The 22,005-nt window shown below is 38.3% G+C and overlaps 1 protein-coding gene across 4 annotated transcripts in view; it reads left to right on the top strand.

Annotated features, from left to right (window-relative positions):
• PLAG1 (PLAG1 zinc finger) overlaps positions 1 to 22,005 on the top strand; it is a 50,738-nt gene that overhangs the window by 19,281 nt on the left and 9,452 nt on the right. For 2 of the 4 annotated variants that reach the window (XM_003902771.5, XM_009213055.4), the window contains exons 2-3: positions 12,990 to 13,094; positions 21,082 to 21,180. The gene's annotated coding sequence lies outside the window, so the exon portion shown is untranslated. The remainder of the gene's footprint in view (positions 1 to 12,989; positions 13,095 to 21,081; positions 21,181 to 22,005) is intronic. The other 2 variants (XM_003902772.5, XM_009213057.4) reach the window with 1 other exon arrangement.

Here is a 22,005-nt window from a genome sequence, read left to right as displayed (position 1 = left end):
GTAGTACACAGGAGTGCCCATTTCCTTCACTTTCCCTACCATGGGCCACAGCCACTTAGAGCAACCTTCCCTCTCTCTACACTTGTTGATTTCTTTTGTTTTAATTTGTCCTTCGTGTTTTCTGTTCTTAGCAGTCACCTACCTGCCGTCATTGCATTTCCCTTTGATACCTGGGGCTGCTTATCTTCCCTGTACCAAAAAGCCCAGTTAACCCCAACTTGTTGTGGTTTTGCCTACAAGATTGGCACTGAGTGAGTACATGCCTCAATATGAAGTGCTTGATATGTGTAGATTTGTAGTAGCTACTTTGGCTGTTCAGAACCTGTGTTCCTGTGTTCCTCCTTTCTAGGTTTTTTTTTTTTTTTCCTGTGTTTTAGATTGTTGATGTTGCCAGACAAATGAAAGATCACCCTGTGTTAATACCATAGGTTCTGTTAAGGTAGGGAGAAGAACATGTGCCAAACTCTGAATTATATTGGAATTTGTAAAGCAGATAATTTAAGAGAATAATTATTCACATTACCCAACAAGTTGCCTTTTTTAAAAAAAAAGGATTGAAATTGGCACCTCTTTTGGTACCGTTAGTTATTACCTATCTGAGCAATGTCAGTTGAGAATCTAAAGTATTAGAACTCCAAAAGTCATCATCGAAGTGCTCTGAAATTACAGTGCATACTAAAAATACCTCACATTTGCATAATGCTTGTAAAGCTGCATCATTGTCTGGAACACCCCACCCCTGTGAATTTGAACCCTAAAGTGGCCCTTGCTGACCACAGGCTCACATCCTCTGCCTCTATATCCTTCCTTGCTCCTGCTGACTTTGTTTCTGCTACTACAGTTTATGCTACAGTTAAAGGTAAAAAATCATGTCTAATGTTACACAGGTAAATACATGAGAAAGTACATACTCAGGTCTTGGTATCATTCATTCCTTTATGATCAATGCCAGTAAAGTGTTTTAAAGCAAAAGAAAGCAAACAAGTCCAGCATTGTGAAAGGTGCCTATGGACAAATTTGGTATACACCTCCTTCTCGCTAGCTCAGGTCTCATGTGCTCTCTGCTGCCACCGCTGGCTCCTGCTAGTGCTCTAGAATGTTCTGCTTCTCCACTGCTCTCTACTTCACCTTCCTGCTCCCAGCCCTGGGAGAATCCTCTCCTCTTGCCTTTTCCAGATGACTCAGGACAGTGACATTACTGGGTGATCCAGAAGCAGCGTGTGTAAAGCAGGCCTGCAATGATGGCATGAGTCCAGGGCCTGTGGTCGTTTGGCCCTCCTCAGTCACTCTCCAGCCCTGTCATGGGAACATCCCCCCATTCCCTTTAAATTCCGTATAGTGCCGGGCTCCCACGTTCCTCCAGCATGTCAAGCCACATTTCACATGCCTGCCCTTGCACGTGCCATTTCCTCTGATGGAATGTTCTTACCCCTTTAGTTCACTGAACCAATACCTACTCATCCTTGAAAACTGCTCATGTGTCACCTACTGTATGAAGCAAAATTAATTACTGTCTGTGTCCTCCCCCTGTGCCTTGATGGTCTTTGGTTTAGCATCTGCACACACCCTGTCCTTCTCTATCTCTTCTTGTGCCCTGGGTCCCATCCCCTCTAATGCATTATCCTTTCTTTGCCTTTCCTTCTCCATCTGATCCTTCCTGTCAGCATTTAAACATGACAAATCTCTGCCATATTTTAAAAAATAAAACAGTGACAGCTCACGCTCCTCTCTGTACCTTCCCCTTCAGCTGATAGCATTTCTCCAAAGAGGGATGTGGACTTAGTGCCCCGGGTTCCTCATGCAGCACTCATTCCTCCACACCAGGCTTCCATTCTGGTTCCCCAAATATAATAGTTCTTTTCAAGATTACTAAAAACCTGCATGTCACACAACCAGGAGGAAGTAGGGTTTAGTCCTTATCTTGACTCTGCCTCCCTGCAACATTCTCTTCCCTTGGCTTCTGTGACCCTAGAGCATCCTGGCTTTCCCTGCTACTCAGTGGCATACCTTTGACCTGTTTGCTGGCTTCCCCACTCTGTCCATTCTCCAAGTAGTCCCTCCTTTCCCCCTCTCCATGCCCATTTCCACACCTTGCGGTGCCATGGTCTCTGCCATATGCCATCTTCCCCCTAGTCCTTACCCTGCTCTTCAAAACCTTTACTGGTGTGCCACTCACTGTGTTTTGTGCCTTACATGCAGTATCATTTATTCCTCACAACAACTCTGTAGGGCTTCATTATCTCACTTTATAGCTGAGGAAACTGAAACTGAAGAAAGATAAGTCATTTACCCAAGGCTGTGAGCTAGTCCACTTGACTTGCAGTCATCAGGCAAGATTGCTTTCACACCACTGGCTGAGTGACCTGTCCCACAGCCCTTCCATCTCCAGTTATACTTGCTAAAGCAGCGGCTCTCAGCCTCCAGTAGGCTCCAGCCTTGCCTTTCTGGAACCTCCCTTCCCACTGCTTTCCTTAAGACACCATCAGCTCCAGTCACAGGAGGAATAAGCACTTCTACCCTGGTCTGCACTTTTCTTCTCCCCGGACTGGGACGCACTCCCCACCTCTCCAGCCTCACCTGTCTAGGTCCACATCTCACCTACCCCGAATCTGGGTTCAGTTGGCTCTTTCTTCCCAAATTCCCATCTCCAAAGCTTGGAAAGATCGTTTCTTTCTGTGAATTCCCACTGTACCTAATCTATACTTACCTTGTGGCATCTTCTACCTTCTGTTTTGTATTATCAATAATTATAAATTATGAGTATCCTTTTGGGATACCTCCCCTACTAGACCGCAAGCTCCTTGATGGTAGAACTGGTGACTGATTAATCTTTGTGTTCACCATGATACCTTGATAGCTAAATTAAATGATAAGGATTTATTTATCTGTAAGTTTGTTCTTATAGCCCTTTCCCAGAGCTCTCTGCAGATAGGGGGACTGTACTGGTCTGTTGGGGAAGACGAACTTTCTGGACATGACCACAAGATGGCAACAGTGACTGCAGCGTCCTGGTGTCTATAGAGGGTGGGCCAAGTCAGGAAAGAGAACAATGTCTTCTTGATTGCAGGAGACTCAAGGGAAATCCAAGAGAATTTTCAAATTTAAAGCATTCTGTCAATTCCCAGTTATTCACAGAGGTGAGCAAATAGATTGGACAACTGTTTTCTTCTGTGGGTTCATTTGGCCAACAGCATGGAAAGCTCTCTTCCTGCCCTTCCTCCCGTCTTCCTTTTATTCATTCAGCACATACTTGAGTGTCACCTGTGTGCATCCACTGTTCTAGGTACTAGACATACAGAAATGGGCAGTAAAAGGCAGGATCCTGTTCTGATGGAACTTACATTTTGTGGCCTTCACTGGGACCCAGTGGAAGATATTGGAGATAGAACCAAGAGTTTCCTTGCTGCTTTTTGTTACTTCTGGAGTCATCTTTTCCCCTTTCCCCCAGCATGGATCGATCCATAGTTTTATATTATCTACACACGTTTCATTTCAACAAGCAAAGGGACTACTGGTCAGTGAATCACAGTGACTAATTTTGTTTTAGCCATGATTATTGGTGACCTTCTCCCCTCTTCCCAGTTACCCAGTTAATCAAGAATCGACTGTGTTCTTCTTACAGTTAAAGATATGGAAGTTAAAGGTAAAAAATCATGTCTAATGTTACACAGGTAAATACACGAGAAAGTACATATTCAGGTCTTGGTATCATTCATTCCTTTATGATCAATGCCAGTAAAGTGTTTTAAAGCAAAAGAAAGCAAACAAGTCCAACATTGTGAAAGGTGCCTATAGACAAATTTCACATACACGGTGTCAGTGCTAATGGTGAGTGATAAAGTTGACCTAATGTAAGTTTACTTAAAGTTGCGTCTAGTGTTTAGAAACAGTTCTTCTTCAAGGGGTAAACAAGAGTGTAAAAAGAATACACATGTAATAATTTAGAAGCATCAACTACCACACATTGCTTGTTTTAAGACCAAGAAGTTACTATCTGTTAGAGCAGCCTCCTTTGTGGTATGAATCTTAGTTGAGTATTCATTTTTTTTCCAGTATCAGTTCCCTGTCCCCTCCCTCCATCTTCCCCGCATACCGAATGACTCTGAAAGATGGGATTTGGTTCCACACAACCTCTTACCAAACCTTCCCTTCATTTCAGGAGGACAGGAGAAGGGGATTAATTTGAAAGGCTATGTGAAAGAGGCATCCTGTGTTGTAGAACTCACAGTATGGAATCGTGGCTCCTATGTACTTCAGTCGAGTAGATTTTTTTTATGACATGTAGCTATTTTCTCTGATTTTTAGCAATTATAATGTTTTCCTACGTGCATTATCATCTGTTACCAACCAAAGTTAAGCCATAAACAGGGGTCAGTCCATTGCTGAATAGTCAGTAATTATGTATTACCCAAGTTACTTTTCAATTGAACATGCAGAATGACTGCTGACTTCCCATGGATCAGTTTTATTTTAGCTGTGATTTGGGTTTATGTATGACCATGGCCACCATAAAATTTAAGGTACACCCCGCCTATGCCACAGAGATGAGAAGATTAGAAGTATGCTACTTCACCAAATAACACTTTTAATACGAATCTCATTTATATATGAGCCTTCTTCTCAGGAAGTATTCCCATTGTTTGTCCTTCAAAGATTCCATTGACTGTGATTCTGTATAAGAGCCTGTGCCCAAAAAAACAAAAATAAAAACAAACCTTATTTTTTAAATCCACATCAGGCCAGGGCAGCACTTACCTCTGAGTAACACTCTGAATATAATAACTTTGCATTTTGAACCCTCAGAACTATGCTAGAGACTTTGCGTACCCCACTTTAATTCACACACTACTGCAAGGTAAGTATTTTTTCGCATCCTACAGAGAAAAATGCTGAAGAGAGACCAAATACATCACTGAAAGTAGTTACACAGATAGTGAAGGTCAGACAGGATTCAAATGTAGTTCTGATTCTTGCCTTTGCCTCTCTGCTACTATTCCCCTGCACTGCTTTAGGCTCTGAATCAGGGCAAGGATTCATGTTTTGGGGCCCTCTCCAAGTCAGAGTTTTAAAGTAGCATTGCAAAGGTGATTTCCAGAACTATACTGCCTGAGATGATGGAAAGATCTTCTCTCTGTAACACATTTCTGTATCGCAGTAGGGAAGGAGACCAGGGGAATGGGGAAAAACCGAGGAGTGTGTCGTCATGCAGTGTAGGGGCCACCCCAGATCCTGGTGCTGAAGCTTCAAGAAAGAGGAGCCTGGGACTTTGCATTGATGGGTTTGAACCCCATTTTGTTAACTGTCAGCAAACACTGCAAAGCCTTAAGTGAGTTTATAATTTAGGAAGGTCAGGCCAGGCACAGTGGCTTATGCCTGTAATCCCAACACTTTGGGAGGCTGAGGCCGATGGCTTACCTGAGGTCAGGAGTTCGAGACCAGCCTGACGAATATAGAGAAACCCCATCTCTACTAAAAATACAAAATTAACCAGGCATGGTAGTGCTTGCCTGTAATCCCAGCTACTCAGGAGGCTGAGGCAGGAGAATCGCTTGAATCTGGGAGGTGGAGGTTGCAATGAGCTAAGATCGCACCATTGCACTCCAGGCTGGGCAACAAGAGCGATACTCGGTCTCAAAAATAATGTAATAATAGTAATTTAGGAAGGTCACCTTTTTTTTTTTTTTTTTAATGCTAACCAGCTGGGCGCGGTGGCTCACACCTATAATCCTAACTTTAGGAGGCCAGGGCTGGCAGATCGCTTGAGGTCAAGAGTTCAAGACCAGCGTGGGCAACATGGCAAAACCCCGTCTCTACCAAAAATACAAAAAATTAGCTGGGCGTGGTGACATGCACCTGTGGTCCTACCTACTCAGGAGGCTGAGGTAGGAGGATCACTTGAGCCCAGGGGGCAGAGGTTGCAGTGAACCAAGTTTGCACCACTGCACTCCAGCCTGGATGACCGAGTGAGATCCCATCTCAAAAAAATAAATAAATATAAATAAAATAACCTAATTAGAAACTGAAAGGAGAATGGCCACTTAATTGTTTCGGAGAGCAATGAAGGCACATAAAGATTGGTTGCTTTCTGAAGAATCTAACAATGGCATTGGGTATAGGAGTTGGGGAAGCAAGTTGTATAGGCATCTACACTTAAGGTAATTTGTAAATTATACAAATAATTTTTAAAGTTTAAGCCCCTGGTGACATGACACATATATGGCTCCTTCACCCTTCTTGTCTCCTGCAGAGCTCCAGTCTGCCTCTCTTGCTCTTAGCCCCAAAAACAGTGAATCTCCTGAAGTTACCTAGACCCACAGTACAGTTTGTGACTCCCTCTACCTGGAGTACCTGCCCATGCCTGGCTGATACTTGTTCTTTTGTTATCTTGGCTTCTGTATTACTTCATCTGTTTTATTGAGTTAATCAAAGGCAGGCCTATCAATTAGCATGGCACTTATTTCTTTTAAAGCAACTGCTAGTGAACATTTTTTTAAAAGTCTATGCAGAGGCTGAATTGAAACACTTCAGTGGGTACTTCCTTTGGTATTTGATAAGTGGAACGTATCCCAGAACTATTTATCATCCATGGGTCTCAGTTCCAGTTAGATGTATTCTTGGAGCCTTTAAATCATGTAGTGTGATACGCCAGCCCATAACGCAACAGGTGAACTGAACTGGCTTCCTCCAAGTTTGACAGCTGAGAATGTGGCTCTAAAACCTGCCTAGATATATATCCTTTTCTAGTAAGAACTGAATGCAACTCACATTTAAGCCAATATTCCTTTCCTCTTTTTTTCCTCCCTCTGAATGGGAAGGAGAGATTTTTGTCATTTTGAGTCATTACCCTTAAAGGATTTTAGTTTATCAGTTTGCAGAAAGTTTTATTTTCATTACTTCTGTAAATTTATATGATAATGAGTTTCTCATCCTCATTTTGTTTTTTGTAATATGAAAACTGTCATTTTGTTGTTTTTTAAGAGTTTAGGGGGGTATAATTGATATTGTACAGAATGCCCACATGTAAAATATGCTTGCAGTTTTCACATATATATGCATACATCCCTGAAACCATCACCATTATCAACATGGTGAGCATATCCATCATTCCTAAAAGTTTGTTCATGCCCTTTTGTGATGGATCCCTCACTATCCTACCTCCTGTCCCCAGACAACCACTGATCTGCTTCCTGTCCCTGTGGATAAGCTTGCACTTCCTAGACATTTGTATAGATGCCATCATATAGTATGTACTCTTTGTTTTGCCCAAGTTCTTTCATTCAGTCTACTTATTTTGAGGTTCATCCATGTTACTGTATGTATCAATAGCTTATTCCTTTTTGCTGCTGATTAGTAGCCCATTATAGGAATATACTACAACTTGTTTTTTTGTTTTGTTTGGGGGTTTTTTTGTTTTTGTTTGTTTGTTTTTTGAGACAGAATCTCACTCTGTCACCCAGACTGGAGTACAATGGCATGATCTCGGCTCTCTGCAACCTCCGACTCCTGGGTTCAGGCCTCCCGGGTTCAAGCAATTCTCGTGCCTCAGCCTCCCGAGTAGCTGGGCTTACAGGTACATGCCACTATACCCAGGTAATTTTTGTATTTTCAGTAGAGATGGGGTTTCACCATGTTGCCCAGGCTGGTCTTGAACTCCTGACCTTAAGTGATCCACTCACCTTGGCCTCCCAGAGTGCTGGGATTACAGATATTAGCTACTGCGCCTGGCTAGCTAATTTTTGTATTTTCAGTAGAGATGGGGTTTCACCATGTTGCCCAGGCTGGTCTCGAACTCCTGACCTCAAGTGAGCCACTCACCTTGGCCTCTCAGAGTGCTGGGATTACAGACGTGAGCTACCGTGCCCGGCTAAAACTTGGTTTTATCCATTCACACAAGGATAGACCTTAGGGTTGCATCTAGTTTTGACTATTATAAACAAAGCTACTATGGATATTCATGAAGAAGGCTTTGTGAAGGCTTATGTTTTCAGATCTCTTGGTAAATAACTAGATGTGAAATGACTGTGTCATATGGTAGACACGTGTTCAACTTTTAAATAAATTGCCAAACTGCTTTTTAAAACAATTGTACCATTTTTACCTTCCTGTCCATGGTAGATAGGAATTCTATTTGTTTCACATTCTCAGCAGCACTTGATACTGTCCAGTGTGTTTAATTTTGGTCATTCTAATGGGTAGATAGCATTATCTCACTGTGGTATTAATTTGCATTTCCCTAATGATCAATGATCTTTTCGTGTGCTCCTTTACTATTCATATATTTTCATTGGTGAAATATCTGATTAAATCTTTTGCTCATTTGTTAATTGAGTTTTTTTATTGTTGAGTTTTGGAAGTTCTTTATATATTCTGGATACAAGTAATTTATGAAGTAAATGCTTTGCAGAGATGTTCTAATCTTCTCGTGGCTTGTCCTTTTTATTCTCTTAACATTGCCTTTTGAGGGGAAGTTTTAAATTTTGATGAAATCTGATTTATCAGTGTGTTTATTTTATGGGTTGTGCTTTTGGTGTTGTGACCAAGGACTTTTTGACTAAATGAATGCCACAGAGATTTTTTTGTTTTCTTCCAGAAGTTTTATAGTTTTAGGCTTTACATTTAGGTTCATGATCCATTTAGAGTTAATTTTTCTATACGATGTGAGATGTGATACCAAGTTCATTTTCTTGATATGTAGATACCAAACTTTTCCAGCAGCATTTGTTTAAAAAAATATATTTTTGGTGAAATAATTTTTTCTGATTATAAAGACGTGTAAAGATTGTAAAGACATTGTAAAGATTAGGAAGACATTTGTATAATGTAGAAAAGTGTAAAGCTTATGTCTTCCTAATCTTCTGTTTGTAATTTACCTAGGTACATTTAACAGTATTGGGAGAGGGAGAGCAAGTTTTAAGTGCATAGTTTTAAAAAATTGGTATCATAGTGTATATATTTACTGTGTGTCCTGCTTTTTACAATTTTAACATTATAACTTTCCCCACGTAACTTAGTATTCTTTAATTGCTCTTTCCCATGGGATTTAATATTCTTTAACTGCATGGTTTTTAATGGCTGCATAGCTGTTCTATCACATGCATATCACACTTCACCTCTTTTATTTGACATTATCAATTTTTAATCTTAAAATATACTTTGAGCATCTTTAAACTTAAAATATTTTTATTTTTGCTTAAATTTTTCTAAATGAATTATCAGGTCAACATATATTAACTTTTAAATGGCTTTGATTACATAGTTGCACAATATATTCCAGAAAGGTTTCAACAATTTACACTCCCATCAGCAATAACTAAGCAATTTAATCCTTTATTGCAAGTTTTGTTTGTTTGTTTTTGTAAAAACCTCAAGGATACCCTGGACACTCCTCTGCTTCTCTCAAAGGCAAGTATTTTCCGCTAGCCAAGTGCCATTCTCCTTTCTCATTCTTCCCAGACATAGGACCCTTCTACTCAGCACTGGCCAAGGTGAGCAAACTCCATGCATTTCTTGCCTTTGCTACCAAAAAAATTAGCAGGATGAACATACCTCCCTCCTAAGTCTAGTTTGATAAAGAAGCCCCTTTTCTTATCCAGGGCAAAATCTTCTCCCTCTTCTCTAGATCCCGTTCTACCCTGATTCTTCCAAGAATGCCCTACTTTCTTCCCTGTATCTTTATCCCTAGCATGGAAGCATTCTCTTGTCTCTCCCTCTGGGATCTTGAGTTCCCCCTTAGCTACCCCCTATTTTATTTTTCTCTTCAGATGCAAAACTCCTAGAAAGAAAACATCCTCTTGTTGGATGTCATTTCCTTGTCACCCAATGAGCTATCCTTACTTACACGTTCTCATTCTCCGTCCCCCCATTCTCTCACTCCCTCCCGCCCCACTTCTCTTGCTGTAGTTTGGCATCCTCATGCCTAAGTGGTGAACCTGTGGGCCGGTTCTGTAGCTCTTAGCATTTTTATATTTTTGTGGTTTCCGCCACACTTTCCTTCCTTCTCCTTAAAGTTCTATCTCTGCTCTTTCTCCCCTTAAATTACCTGATTTTGCCTCATAGAGGTGATCTTTCGGCTCCATCAGCAGTTAACCAGTAATTTGGCTTGAGTCTGTCTCTGTAAGAGTTGACTGTACAACTATCATTGTCTTTCTTCCTCATATCTCTTTTTGTTAATACTATTGGGCACATAAGTAGACTTTCTTCTAGTAAATCTTATTTTTGCTGGTTTTCATGTCTGCTTTGGATAACTCCAACACATATCTTCTGTGTCTCATTCAAACAAGCACTGCCTTTCCTCTCTCTCCCATCCTACCTCCCCAAAGCATTTGCTGTTCTCAGTGCTTTCGATCCATTTGGTGTTTTACAGTTGCCAAACATCTCATAATGAGTACATGAGTGTGAACAGTCCAGCCCATTGGGCACTTTTCTCACCTGAATCTGTACAGCATGTATAAACTGTGCTGCATGGTAGCCAAAAGGTCATCTTAGAATCTAATAATCTATGGTTCTAATCTCTGACTTCTTTTTCGCAGTCATGCCCACCCCTACAGGCACACACACGCTTTTTTCCTTTGTCTTTCTTAATTGTACATTTTTTAAGGCAAAAATCACCAAATATCCATAGTACTGGTTTCCTTTTCTGACCTTCTGTGGTACTTTTTTATACCATATAATATTGTTTTTAAATGTTGATTTGTCACTCTGATACCACCTTATGGCAGATTTTATTTAACATTTATATTTCTTAACTTGACAAAAAGGTATATATTCTTTTTTTACATACATACTTTAAGTTCTGTGGGATACATGTGCAGAACGTGCAGGTTTGTTACAATAGGTATACACGTGCCATGGTGGTTTGCTGCACCGATCAACCCGTCACCTACATTAGGTATTTCTCCTAATGCTGTCCCTCCACTAGCCCCCCACCCCCCGCCCTGACAGGCCCCGGTGTGTGATGTTCCCCTTCCTGTGTCTATGTGTTCTCATTGTTCAACTCCCACTTATGAGTGAGAACATGTGTTATTTTGTTTTCTGTTCTTGTGGTAGTTTGCTGAGAATGATGGTTTCCAGCTTCATCCATGTCTCTGCAAAGGACATGAACTCATCCTTTTTTATGGCAGCATGGTATTCCATGGTGTATATGTGCCACATTTTCGTTATCCAGTCTATCACTGATGGGCATTTGGGTTGGTTCCAAGTCTTTGCTATTGTGAACAGTACCGCAATAAACATAACGTGTGCATGTGCCTTTATAGTAGCATGATTTCTAATCCTTTGGGTGTATACCCAGTAATGGGATTGCTGGGTCAAATGGTATTTCTGGTTCTAGATCCTTGAGAAATCGCCACACTGTCTTCCACAATGGTTGAACTAATGTACACTCTCACCAACAGTGTAAAAGCATTCCTATTTCACCACCTCCTCTCCAGCATCTGCTGTTTCTTGATTTTTTGATGATTGCCATTCTAACTGGTGTGAGATGGTATCTCATTGTGGTTTTGATTTGCATTTCTCTAATGACCAGTGATGATGAGCTTTTTGTCATATGTTTGTTGGCCACATAAATGTCTTCTTTTGAGAAGTGACTCTTCATATCCTTCGCCCACTTTTTGATTGGGTTTTTTTTTTCTTGTAAATTTGTTTAAGTTCCTTGTAGTTCGGAATATTAGCCCTTTGTCAGATGGATCGATTGCAAAACTTTCTCCTGTTCTATAGGTTGCCTGTTCAGTCTTTGACAAACCTGACAAAAACAAGCAATGGGGAAAGGATTCCCTATTTAATAAATGGTGTTGGGAAAACTGGCTAGCCATATGCAGAAAACTGGAACTAGACCTTTCCTTACACCTTATGCAAAAATTAACTCAAGACGGATTTAAGACTTAAATGTAAGACCTAAAACCATAAAAACCCTAGAAGAAAACCTAGGCAATACCATCAGGACACAGGCATGGGCAAAGACTTCATGACTAAAACACCAAAAGCAATGGCAACAAAAGCCATAATTGGCAGATGGGATCTAATTAAACTAAAGAGCTTCTGCACGACAAAACATATATTCTCCAGCCACAACTGACTTGTCTGCTCCTACAGAACAGGAATCATGTCTGTCTGTACCCATAGTAATTCAGATTGGTACCATACATAATAGGTGTTGGTAATGTTTATTCCATCAGTGTCACATATTCGTCTTAGTAGAGTGGTAACCATGTATAATTGAGCCTTGACTCTCTGGTGTAGGGAAATGAAGCAAGTGATTTTCTGCATAGAACTTGTGGCTTCCTTTTCTCTCCTAGTTAATATCCCTAGAGATTGGTCTTCATAACCTGCACCAACAGACGGATGCTGAAGATAACCCAAAACATTGAATACTTCAGAATACATTTTGCATTTTCTTTGTATGTCGTTGAGGATGGACATGACCTGGGAATTTAACTGAAAACAAGCAATAATCACATCATAAAGACTAATTCAAGAGCTCAGAAATTATCCCTGGCTCCTTATTCTGCCTCTGCCTGAGGGCGCTCAGTGGCTTGCACCCTTCTCTGTGGACAGATGGCCTGGTCTCAGACTGAGGAAGGCACTCATGGGGCAAGATTTCTCCCATAGCGATTGTTAAGGACAAGATAGACACCACAAAAGGTTTTTCTGAAAACTGTGTTGTAGAGAAGATAATGGGTGTGTTTAGAACATAAAGTAAGCAGCAGTTTTGAGAAATGACAGTAAACTTGAAGTAATTTATCAAAATAAAAATGTGAGTAATCTAGATAACTGTGATTCAGGGGAAAATATATAAATCTAGGGATATTAATTTGTGTACTTTTCATTTTTCCATGTACTATATGTTTTTAACAGGATTTAAGATACATTTTTCAATAAAGTGCAAAGAATGTGAATAAATGATAATGAATTAAAAGCAGTTTAGTACATATGCCATTAACCAGATTAGCCTGACTTTTGGAATTTAAAACTAACTCTTCTTTTCTTTTTAGGTTGCCTCTTGGTGCTGCCTTGGCCGTATTTGGCACCCAGAATGCTTCATTCTGTGACGGTCTATTAATAAGGTTGCCTTGCTAGAGTTTGGAGCAGGGCCTCAGGTAGGTGGCTTTTATCATTATATGGCATGACTTTCAAAGTGATTAATTATTCCAGTTCCTAAATACTATAAGATATAATATTAAAAGCTTTGAAAAGCATGCCACATAATAAGCATGCCACTTACGATCTTAGGGTCTATCAGTATGTACTGTGATCAGGACTTTAGTAATAATTATGGTTGAATGGGAGACCTAAAATACTAGCAAGGAACAATCTTCCTCACTCTTTCCACAAAACACATAGCTGCTGTAAAAACTTAATATTTGTTCCTGTTCCCCAGATAGCCCACAGATGTACTTTTAAGCTCTTCTTTCTCTAAATCTTGCTCAGTGATACACTATCTCATGTTGCCCTTATATCTATTTTTTTTTTCTTTTTTCTTTTTGTCCTGGGAAGGATCCTGTTACCTATGGGCAGGTGGAGAGGGGGATTAGACTTGCTCACAGGGATGGGGCAGATGCTAGAATAAGGAACCCAATGCAACAAGAGCAATTTGCCAGCATTGTTGGGAAGAGGACACACACAAGCATCTAGATTTCCTAACCTGTAGGCGCAGCTCAGTGTCACAGAATCAAGGTGTAGCAATACTTGGAAATCCAGGCATACATGGATATGGTACCAGGTAAGTCTGTCAGTACGACCTTCAAGATAGGGTAGAGGGTGAGAGGCCAGGACCCCCAGCCCTAGGATGGGGAGACTGGAAAAAAAGCCAATGGTGACTGTGCCAGATACCAGGGGATGGGCTCCTAAACTCTTCACTGATGGCAGATGGGGGAAAGGAGGCCTTGGACAGGGTTTCACAAGATACATGAACAGAGCTTGACAATCAAATTAAAGGTACATGAATTGATCTGGCTAAAATTTTCTATAAGAACAACATTCTATGGGTTTAAGCATCAACGCCATTAACATTAAAATTTTAGCTATCTGTATACTATAAAAATCTTTCGTGTTAGGGATTATGTATTTTTTTTCTTTTTCTTCTTTACTATAGTTTTTAAACTTGTTTTTAATGAAGTTGTTTTTTAGTAGCTAGAAAAAGGAAAAATGATTAATTTTACTTAGCCAAACCACATTTATGCAGGTTTTCTCTTTTTTTATTCTCCTGTATCTGTAATCAGTTGAAAATTTTCTCTGATATTTTAAACATGATCCTCACATTTTATTTTCACATGAAGGATGTCCTTTTTTAGAGATTTTAAATTTTACTTTGTTCCTTTTTCCTTCCCATAGAAATTCACTCACTATTTCTAAATCATAAATCATGATCAATACAGGTTCCATGTGCTTAAGGAGCTATGGAACAGGACATTTAAAGCAGAAGTGTTCTAAACGTCCAGGCTGGCTGAGTGCTACCCAGGTTTGTATCCATGCTTGGCGGGCTCTGGGTAGTACGAGCCTGAGACTCCCTGGCTTTTGAGGTCTGCCAAAGCAGGTGACACCTCTCCTGGGGACACAGAAGCAGTACGGACTCCCAGGTGGCGGTGGTGCTTTCCCTAAGTTCCTACCTCTCTGCCAAAACAAACTAACCATGTATTTCTCTGGGGCTTGTCTTCTGAGCTTGCTTTATAACCAATGTGAAATTTCAGGAGACCTGAAACATATTTACCTGCTAGGTTTGATTCCTGAAATTCCCTTAAAGGGACCACAGTTCTGTTCAGCAAATGTCTGCTACATGCTAGGGTGCTGACCAGGTGCTAGGGATATGAAGATGAATAATAGCATCCCTGCTGATGAATTTACTGTCACTGGGGGAAAGACATATCAGTCCATATTAAGGGTAAAAGGTTCAGAGAGGTAAGGTTTTAAAGGTCATTCTTGATCAAATAGAATTAGTCAAGGAATATAGATAACAAATCTCTTCTAATTGTTCCAGCCAAGAGAGTACATGGCGTCCTCTAGAGGGAGGCAGAGGAGAGAGCAGCTACCCTTGATATGACGGTTTTGCCTAGAACTGATCCTGTTTAACCTTAACTATGTGGGAATAAATAGAAATGGTTGTTTCTAGAAGTGATTTTATCCTGGACATCCACATGGGCATAACTTAGGGAGGACAGATGGATGGTATGTGCAGACCTGAACCAGGCCACAAATTCTGTTTTCAATACATTTTTTAGTGCTACTCAAGCATTAGCACATATACAACATTTATGCCATAGCACAAGCCCATCTTTAAAGTACACTTTACTTTGCGATGGCTTAAAACTAATTCTCTGCTTGAGCTTTTATAGCTAAGTAAAACTTAAATTTATAGCTAAGTAAAATTTTCTTTCCTTAGCACTTTTATAAAGTGTCTGATGTCTGCCTTTTTGTTTGAATTTATAGACAGATTCAGTATGAGTGCTTGACAGTTCAGACATGAAATTTGGATTATTCTGTATTTGCGATTTTAATAGCATTAGGCAATTAACTATACATGAATGGAGGCATGTTCTCCAGACATTTAGCGTCCTTCATTGTGAACATTTTTATAGTTGGTGTCAAACATTTTTGTTGTACCCCCAGAAACTTAAGCAGTTACTGGTAATAAGATCAATAACTTACCACAATTTGGGATACATGCAGTTTTCAGATTGAGCTGACCTGTGGGCTACCTACTTTGTAATCAGACCCAGATCACCAACATTTTGGGACTGTTTTATAGAAAAAAAAAAAAAAAGCACAAGAAATTATCTGAAAATAGAGTACTGATTAATCTTACTTTGCATTCAGATATAATTGCCGTTCTTTGCTCTCTGAAGCATCATTGCTTCCCTTTTGCACAATTTCTTTTTCATTTCCTCTTTGAAAATACTAATGGCCCTGTGTGAAGAAAATGAAAATATCTCAGTATTGTACCACCCATTGTATTTTTAAGTCTTTTTATTTTGATAAAAATACACAATCGTAGGGAACCCCTCCCCACGCCCCACCCCACATAGCAGTTAAAATGAAGTGCTTCTAAGTTATGGATCACTAGAAGGGAGCTTTTGGTCGGGCAGGCATGGTGGCTCACGCCCGTAATCCCAGCACTTTGGGAGGCCAAGGCGGGTAGATCACTTGAGGCCAGCAGTTCGAGACCAGTCTAACATAGCAAAACCCCCATCTCTACTAAAGATACAAAAAATTAGCCAGTATGATGGTACATGCCTGTAATCCCAGCTGCTGCAGAGGCTGAGGCACGAGAATCGCTTACACCTGGGAGTTGGAGGTTTCAGTGAGCCAAGACTGCACCACTGCACTCCAGCCTGGGTGACAGAGTGAGACCCTGTCTGGAAAAAAAAAAAAAAAAAAAAAGGAGTTTTCAAAAGAGAAAAACAGTTTTTAACTTAACATGGCATTTTTGCTCTATAAAATAAATAACCAAGGAAAATATGTCTGAAATCGGAGATATTTACTTGATACTCCTTCTTCATTGGGTTATCAATTCATTCTCTCTGGGTACTCTAGAAAATGAGTGGCCTGAAAAGGAACATCCTACTTGTAGAGATAAGAGAACTGATATTGGGGTTTCCTGATTCCACTTTGGAATTCATTGACTTTTTCCTGTTGGTTCTTACACAAAAAGTTATGCCATTTTTGTCCTCACTTCTCAAATAGTTGTATGCTAAATATAAGACATTTCTAAACATCAGTAAGGCTAATTTTTATGGTAAATTTCAAAAAGATGAACTATATTTTAATGAATTGCTCAAAATGAGTTAAAAATATAAAACAATAATTCAAAAAGGGCATCCTTATTTTTTAGTAACTTTAGTTAACTATGACATCTAATTTAGGAAAGTAAATACTGAGTTTTCCACATTCCAGTTATAAAATGCATTTTTGGGGACCTGCTGTAACTCAGGCGAGTTAGGTACATGTCTTGGCTATGTCTCCTGCTTCTCAGTAGTTGCTCCAGCTCCTTTCTGTTCCCCTCTGTAGGGACCAGCAGCCCCAACTGAGGGTCTCGTTTTCCTTCCTGCCCCATACCAAGGACTAATGCAAGCATCAGGCATGTTTTCACTTTGGAAATTTTTATTAGGAATGGGAGCCAAATTGATGTTATCTACTGGTATTAGTTGATTTCTTGGTATTAAGGTTAGAGAATGCTTGTTTTCTGAGGCAAAATAAGTATTTTTAGATAACCTTTTATTACAATTGCTATTGTTTTAATCTAAGACTTTTCAAATAGCTGCTTAGTTTCAAAAAAAATACTGTTCTATTAGCTTATTCAATTTGTTGGACCAAATTTTGTTCATACTACATTATCTTTGACTTGAATATAGATATATACAGTTGTCGCTTGATATTCGTGAGGGATTTAGTTTCAGGACCTCCCTAGGATACCAGAATTCACAGATGCTCAAGTCCCTGAAATAAAATGGCATAGTATTTTCATATAACTTATGCACATCCTCTCATGAACTCTTCACATCATCTCTAAATTACTTATAATACTTAATGCAATGTAAATATTATGTAAATAGTTGTTATACTGTACTGTGTAAGGAATAATGACCAAAAAAGTCTGTACATGTTCAATACAAATGCAGTTTTTAAAAAATATTTTCAATCCATGGTTGGCTGAGTCCATGGATGCAAAACCCACAAATACAGAGGGCCAACTGTAAATTCTGTCTTATGTCTATTACGATGACTAAGCAAGCCTGTAGGTCATTGTGGTGCTGGTAAGCACTTGGCCCCGCTTTAATTTTTTTTCATTCATTCAACAGTTATTTTAACTGCCTTTTATGGGAAACAACAGTGAATAAAACTGGCACAACCTCTCTGCCCCTGTACTGTCTGCAGTTGATTTTTCATTCTTAGGTTTTTATAAGATAGTTTTTTTCCTGTTATTTTTCACTAATAAGTGATTTTACAGACCTATGGAAAGTGAATGCTATAAAAATTTACAAATTATACAGAAACACCGAAGTTGTTTCTTAAAAATGTTCTAAGTATACTGTTGCTCTTACTTCCAAACTGACTGCCTTCAGTTATTATCTTAGCAATAGATTATTTCACATTATTCAAAACTCTCTTGTGTTTCATACATGTAAATTACAATATTAAAAACTGGTAAGTTTCCTTTTGCAACCTACTTTATTTACTCTATATGAAAAACCTGTTTTAAGGAAATTTTTTTAATTTTTCTGAATTACTTACTAAAGGCATCTTGTAAGCATAAAGGAGGATAAAGCTTTGATGCTTGATGGTATTTGCCCTTAATTAGCAAAATCTATGTTTGACTTTTAAATATGAAATAATTATTGATGCAGGTAAGTGAAAAAATTCACAGCTTTTAGCAAAATGATTATCAGAACTATGGAATTTAAAATATAGATGCAGTTTTAATACAGGCCTATTCTTTTGCTGGCATCTCATAGGAACTGATTTTAGTAGACCCTCTGCTGTATGACTCATTTTTGCTTGTTAGTTTTCTGTATGAGTCACTGTTTTAGAATAATGTAAAACATCAGAAAATAAACCTGGGTGTGTGTGCACAAACACTCCATACTGTATTGTTTCTGTATGCAAAGTTGCCCTAGAAAAAAATGCTTCTTCTGGTACCAATAAAAACTAGAAGGGTACTCTGAACTGCTGTTCATCACAGAGTGATTTGAAATGGGTGTATGTATTTTCTACTTTGATTCACAGTTCGTCAGACCAAGGCAAAGAAGAATTTTCATCACTTGAAAAGCACAGTAACCAATCTATCTAACTTTTCAGTTAGGATTACATAAATACAAACTGTTCAATTTTTATTAAATCAATCCAAAGAATAATTTCTAACCAGTCCTGCTTTCTTTTTTGGGGGGAAATATTTAGCAGAACTTTGAAATTATCTGGCAACTCATAAGAACTCAAAATAGGTTCAATTTAGGGAAATTAAGAAATTTGAGATTATATTTTGGGATAAAATAAAGTAAAATGATTGGCTGTGTTGTTTTAGACTGTAAAATATACAGCATGGGTAATTTCTAAACTATTGGAATATGTCACAATATACATAATTTTAAACTGTTGAAATACTTAGATGCTGAAGTTTTTTATTGTAAAATGCCATTGAACAATAAGCACAAATAAAGATTTTATGACTGTATTTGAGAATGCAATAAAATTTATATGGATTGGAGAATAAAGGAAAAAATACATAAACTTATTGTTTACTAGTTAACTTGGGTTTTCAATTTGTTTCTACCCAAATCGTTATCCACTCAGACAGATGTATTAGCTATGACTTTACATTAACAGTTGTTTAAATTATTTAAAACTGACTTTATAAACTGTCTTTTAAACTTTTTAAGTCTTAAATTTATTTCCTTTTGGATATTTGGCATATTTGGCAGCTCTAAAAGAGAAAATAGGCACTATCCCCTCTTTTGATCTTTTAAGTGTAGTGACAGGATTTATCCACTTGCAAATTGGTTTGCTAACCTGCCTTGTCATAGAAAATAGTAGAATAAAAGTGAAGTCGTGGTTTTAGGGCATTCATCCCTTCTTTATCACACATATGCTGTCAAGTTGTTCATCTTCTGTGGGCCTCTCACCTTAAAATGGCAATGATGGTAAACACATCCACCTCTCAGATTCATTGAATTCCAGGGAGATAATAGAGATGAAAACACTCCACACGTGTCAGGTATTTATATTCTTAAGATAACATAATGACACAAAATGGTCTTTCATATTCTTAATTACCCTACAAAAAACTCAATATGTGCCCTGGGCAAGTAAGTATTTACAAAGTTAATGTTGTTATTTTGTAATTTTGATGTGCAGAATTCCGTTCTTCCATTTATGCATGTCCTGTGCTTTACAAAAGAATGGAGCTTTTGCTTTAATGTTTAAAATATCTTTTATAGGTCTAAATTTTTGCTTTTCTTGTCTTTTAAACTATAAAAACCTGCTGCTTTCAGATATACCCTTGGCATTTTTATGATGATGCTTGAATGCCTTCTATTAAATACTTGATTTAGATATCATCAAATTCTTCAAGAATGAAAGTTTTATCACAGGGGACATTTTTAGATTTGTGTTAAGAATTTGAAAGTTATTTTTATTTAACCTGTCATTAACATATCTGTTTGTTATTATATTTTAACTGTTTGATTTAATTATCCCTTTGTAATCATGATTTCTGAATGTTCATCTTTAAAATACTCTGAGTTTACTGATCTCTTATGCCTTGTGCTCTCTACAATAGATGATTCTAGATTATTCTGACTTTTGACCATTATTCTTTTCATGTTTACTTGTACAATCAAGAATTAACAGATTTTTTTCTGTGTGTGATCTCAGTCTACTAATGATCATACTACTGATAGACATTATAAGCTACTTTAAGAGTTTTCAACAATGACCTCTTAAACCAAATGATGCTCTCTTCCTAACACCCCCTTCTTCTGTAGCAAATCTATATTTAACTTCTCTTGCATGCTTTTGAAATCTAAAGAGTGCAGAGTTGTTGCTACATTTCAGCCATCCTTGCAGCATCCTGAAAAATAAATTGGCAGGTGTTGCAGATAGCAAAGGTGTAGCTCTGAGAAGCCCCAGTTGTGCTAGTGTGCACAGTATGGGCGTGAGTGCTTTCACCGGCAGCCTGTTGTTCTTTGGGTGGCTCCAGATACATCCTCCGAAAGGGGCCTAAGATTGTCACTTCCATAATATTAATAAACAATAAAATTTTGATCATTTGGTTTATAAACAGTAGGCCTAATATCCATTTCAGTAGGTAAGTCAGATTTTAGAAATAATAAATTTGGGAAAGAAGTGGGGAGTCATTCAGCATCACAAATTGCTATTTATCTAGGTAATACTTTTTATTTATGCATTTATTTGGTCATGTAAATGTGCTTAGACCTAATAAACATATGTAGTTGGTGAAAATTAATGCATGACTCATAAGCAGAGTATGGAATGTAAGCATGTGCCATGAAACTGCAATTCTTTTATCCTGTATTTTCCATCATTTACACACCGATTCCATTTAGAGGATAGTCCATTTTCACTTTTTTTTCATAGATTGGCCAAAATGGGAAGGATTGGATTCCACTCTCTTCCACGAAGAGTCAATGGGACTGGCTAAGATCAAAGTCTGAGGCTTTTTCCATCTATAATCAGGTATGCATTGAACTGAAAATCACTGTAATTCTGTGCATGCACCTTTAAAGTATTTGACTGATATGCATATTATGAATGTGGTCTTTTATTAGATTTTGAGCTCACAACCTTATCCTATAGTTTGAAATGCACCTATGATAATTAATTTGAGTTTTGTAATATACTAAAATAAAAAGGTGTTAATCAGCCATGAAAAAATTTCAGCTGGTCTTAGAAAAGTGTAATATTTGAAATCAGTGCAATCTTCATTGCTCAGTATGTACATCCAAAGATAACAGAATTCATGTGTTACTCCATATTCATTATCACCAATTTTAGTACAATCAAATGTTTGTATATTGCATATTGGTGCACTTCTAATAATTTTTTTAATAACTTAGAAGTTGTTTTTCTTAACTGGAATTCTCTGCCTGTTATGGTTGGATTTTATAACACAATGGCAAATATGACCAGTCTTTGAAGTATTTTCAGATATTAGTTATATACAGGGATTCAGATACTTTGCATTCCTTGTAGATTTTGCAATTGTGAAATGATCAACTTGTTCCCCACGATGTTCTAAATAGGTGCATAGAAGTATCAGATTAGGAAATCAAATAATGAAAATTAAGGTTTGTTTCCTGCCTTGGTAGAATGCTTTATGCCAGTTTATAGTGTCATTACTGGTCACAGCAGAATAGCTGTTTAGATATTTCCGAGGGAGGCAGAGGACCTAGCTTTTGAATGAGAATAGAACAGAAAAAGAGCAAGAAGTCCTTGAGATCCAGAAAATCTAAAACAAAAAGAACGTATGTTACCATTGGTAATGTCAGTTGCATTGTGTTA

The sequence above is a fragment of the Papio anubis genome, chromosome 8 (genome assembly GCF_008728515.1).
Source record: "Papio anubis isolate 15944 chromosome 8, Panubis1.0, whole genome shotgun sequence".
Lineage (NCBI taxonomy): Eukaryota > Metazoa > Chordata > Mammalia > Primates > Cercopithecidae > Papio > Papio anubis.
This window is presented reverse-complemented; position numbering and strand designations above follow the sequence as displayed.